General features: G+C 40.1%; 1 long non-coding RNA gene across 1 annotated transcript in view; it reads right to left on the bottom strand.

The window, feature by feature from the left end:
- Positions 1-758: 758 nt before the first annotated feature.
- Positions 759-4,222, bottom strand: part of LOC103801878 — a 3,693-nt gene continuing 229 nt past the window's right edge. The window contains exons 2-3 of the long non-coding RNA XR_624747.1: positions 1,910-1,957; positions 759-1,823 (exon numbers count right to left, since the gene is read on the bottom strand). This is a non-coding gene — a long non-coding RNA (uncharacterized LOC103801878). The remainder of the gene's footprint in view (positions 1,824-1,909; positions 1,958-4,222) is intronic.

Raw genomic sequence — 4,222 nt, 5'->3', positions numbered from 1 at the left:
TTTGAGGTCTCTTCAAACCTACTTGATTCTATGAAAACCCAAAACTGTTGCTGCTTTGCTGCTCTGAATCAGTAGGTTAAGACCCACATCGAGGGGACAGAGGAGACCAGTATCTGCTCACCCTTCCTCACTCCACATCCACCTCTTCCCACACCTCTCCCCAAATCCTGCCACTATAGCAGCACTCCCTCAGGAGGAGATGCCTGCAGTGATAAGCAGGCACGTAGTTCATGCAGCAATGATGGTACCAAATGCAGCACAGACCAACAAGTAACAAAGTCCTCATTTCTTAAAAGAGGACGAAGGAAAAATGGCACAAGTGATCTGATGATTCAGCTTAAGCCCCTTCTCAAAAATGAAAAATAATTTTGTAACTTATAATTCCATCTGTAAAAGTGCTCTATATTCAACTGCACTGAATGCAGGAATCTCAGTATTCACTGGATCAGTTTCAGTTTAGAGGCCTTCAAAAAACTGGTATTTCAGGACAGCAGCTATTTAATTTTCAGTCAGATCAAGGCTTGATACCTACCATTGTGTCAATGCCTGGCAGATAAGTTACAACAACTACATTATGAAGCCTTCATGCAAGATATTGGTAGCAAATCTCAAAGGCTGATTTGCTTTCTCTTGTTAAGTTAAGGTTTGGTTGTGATTTAATAACTAAAACCCAGAAATTACATAAAAGATCGGGTGATGGAAAAAAGTGATTACAGAAGGGAAGTGGCAATATAAGAACACGGGAGAAAAAAAGAGGCTAAGATTAAGAACAGCATTTATATATAAAAATTTATTTAGGTGAAGTCACAAACAGTTTGATATCAATTTACAAACACTTCATGTTATGCATTTTGAAACTAACGAGAAAGGTAAAGAGGAGATAATGGCAGTTTTTTCCTGAAACAACTAAAGGCATACCCTTACCATCATGCGTCTTACTGGACCATAGTATTACCTTGACCATACCCCCTAGTATGCAAGGAAAAAGGAAAAGAAAACAAAACACGGAGATGTAGAATGATTAAACAGTGAACCAGTGAACATGATTTTCATGAACACCAGACTACAAAGACCTAGTCTGATGTTCAGGATCTTAAGTATTCTACAAGGATAAAAACAGAATTATAACTTAGGTCAACTATTAAAGCTGATGAAGAATTTTGTAGCGCACAACTGGGCTATCTGGCAATGACAGCAATGGTTAATGCATTTTTCAGAGAACAACAGGGAGGCGATACTGAGCCTCACAGAATAATTCTGTTGACAACCTGAGTTATTATACCAAGTGTATGATACTATTTTGAGTCAAATACACATTTATGTTGCAGATAGTCTCAATGAAATGGCAAAAGTAACAGCTGTAACAAGACAAGTTGTGATTTATTTTTTTTTAAACAAATATAATACACAGAGTTTTGAAGTGTCCGGTTGTGTTCTGCAAAGATCCAGGATTGCACACAAGTTTGGTCAAATGAGAAGGTTTAATCTGCACATTAAATTGGCTTATACTTTCAAAGTAGTATTTTAGGGCATGGTTCTCCTCCGGGAGACTGTTCCTGACCTCATTCAACCACTGTTCAATTTAGTCACCTTCCTGAATCTTTGCCCTCTTTGGATAGTCTGTGACAAGTGCTGCGCTGCAGGAATTCCTGTTTTCCAGCAAACTGGCTTGCTCTGCAGGTTTGTAGTCCATTGTTACAATTGCTGATTGGGTAAAATGAATTTCCTACGTCTTCTCTAGCACAGCTTGCAACGCAACAGAAGCAGAGGTAAAAGAATGCACTAGAATACCAGAGCTCCACTTAAACACCAACGGAGTCAGGCTGTTGGCACCAATAAAAAATTCTGTATTTAACAAATCTGCAAATATTTAAGATCCAAAGTCAGTCAGTTTTATAAATAAACTCACCCAATTGGTCTGACTGCCATCCCAACTGGCCTTCTGTTTTTATGGAGTCTGGGGGGAAAAAAAGAGAATTGTCTGAAGTTACACATACAGACAAATCTGCAGGAACAAATCTCAGCTATCCTACGTATGCACCAATTATTGCACTCAAAACTAGGGTTTGTCTCTTTGTTCTTTCCATCTAAAGCATAGTTACAGCCCCTGCTGGTGCCTTAGAAAGGACAGCTAGCTTCAAACATGACACTTTGTTTAGCTTGACTTTGCTTTTACTGTTTAACCTTCTATGAAAATGCAGAACCAGAGACACAGACACTAGACATTGAAATTCAGTAAGTCTTCAACTGAAGGGGAAAATGAATTTCAGTGAGGCTGCCTGATGCTATCCCTTGAAATTACAAAACCAAAATCAGTTCAAACCAACAACCTGGAAGAAAAGGTCTTTGTAAAACACCTCCTCTTCCTCTTGACAGAACTAATGTGGAAAAGCTTAGGCTCTAGACAAAGTCATAAGCCCATAAAAGGCTATCCTCTCCATTTTAACTCTCCAGTTCTTTTGCCTAAGTGTGATGTCACATCTTATTTCACTGAAGTAGTTTTACACAACATAATCAGAGCTCGCAAGGAGCTGGGGAGGTGTGAGGGAAAACACACAGGTCACCTCCAAGAAACAACATTTCCTCGCTGCTGCCTTGCCAATGATAAACTCCTGCTTATCCTAGGCCTCATCTACATTTAACAGCTGCTCAAACCATTATTTCAGTTAATGACATTTTTAAACAGTTATAACAGACTATGTGCTACCCATTAAAAACTGCTCTAATAATAGAAAGGTAGTTGAACCCACACTGCTCAACTGCACACCTTCCACTTTTCGTTATGCTGCTAAAGCACTTCTCTTTTTACAAACATTAAACTTTTGGTATTTTCTAAGTTAAACATGTTTGCTTTTTCTTTACACACTTTCTGGGAAAAATAAATACATAAATCAATGCCACTGCTAATAATCGGCTGGGGCTCTTCCAGGAAATAAAAGGCGATTGAGACCTCTGGTATCTCAGCAGACAACAGTGCAAAGCTCTGCACTGACAGACCGGGTGCTGTGGAAGAAATTACAAGTGCAGTTAACATGACAAGCTGAAGGTCCAGCCTCAGATGAGATAAAAACCATAAGCCATTGCCCATCTGGTGCACATAATACCTGTAGCAAAACAAGAACTGAGCTGTTCTTCTTGACAATGAAGAAATATAAATGGAGGTATCAGAAAAAGTTGCATAAACACATAGAGCATCAACCACAGAAGGCCCAAGGCCAACAGGCCTGGGTTATCTATATTACTGTGTGGTGTTTGCTCCTTTTCTTTGTCACAGGTTGTCCTAGTGAAGTCACTTTTCATAGGAACCAAAGTCAGGACTTGGGGTGACACAGCAAACACTTGCAGGTGCCTTGAAAAAGGATCCTCCCTTCCCAGATCAGACTAACAAGTCAAACAACTTAGCCACTCCTCTATGCCGGCAATCCCTGGGAAACACCACATCTGATAAGCTAGCAAAAATTCTTTGGGAATGCAAAGGCTTTTGCTACAGTCCTAAAAAAATTGTTTAGAAATAAATACAGCCAATATAACAGAATCCTCCTACCATCATTCAGCTGGCTTGAAACTCATTGTTCAGCAATCAGCATTTTCTGCACTGGGGATTTGGCAGACTACAGCCACCAGGGTAAGAGAAGCAGCACAACCCCTAATATAGGCAGGCAGCCGTTTGTAGCTGTGGAGCTTACTGACACACTTCAGGCAGCAGAAAGGGTAGATCTGCCTGCTACATCAGTGGTGAATATCAATTCAGTAATACTGAAAGCAAAATAAGTACACAAAATCCTCCCTACTTCCCCTAATCACATTCGCCCTCTTTTCCCACACAACAGGCTATGACTTGTGGATTATACCTACAGAGCCCCAAACCAGGTTAAATCTTCAAATCGTGGTGAATTTGCAAACTGTGGCCATTCATACTGAAGTTTATCTTTGTGCACATCAATTTTTCCAGCCTCCCACCCAGCCTGCAACTACCCACATGCTCCCATAGTAACCAGAGAGTCTGTACTCTTTGTCTTACACACAGTATTGCTGAGAAAGGTTTTTTTTTTAAAGACAACTCAAGGGGAAAAAAAATACAAAGCATCTTTCTTCGAATGCCTTCAGGAAAATGCAACTATGTACCAGAGGAATGACATAGTGGGGCTCCTATTTTCTGCTGGCCAGAGCAATAAATGCTACAAATTATTTGCTCAGTGTCAATGCCCACACTTCTGACTGT

Source organism: Acanthisitta chloris, unplaced genomic scaffold (genome assembly GCF_000695815.1).
Source record: "Acanthisitta chloris isolate BGI_N310 unplaced genomic scaffold, ASM69581v1 scaffold6305, whole genome shotgun sequence".
In the NCBI taxonomy this organism is placed as follows: Eukaryota; Metazoa; Chordata; class Aves; order Passeriformes; family Acanthisittidae; genus Acanthisitta; species Acanthisitta chloris.
Note: the sequence above shows the minus strand (reverse complement) of the source record. Positions and strands in the feature narration are given on the sequence as shown.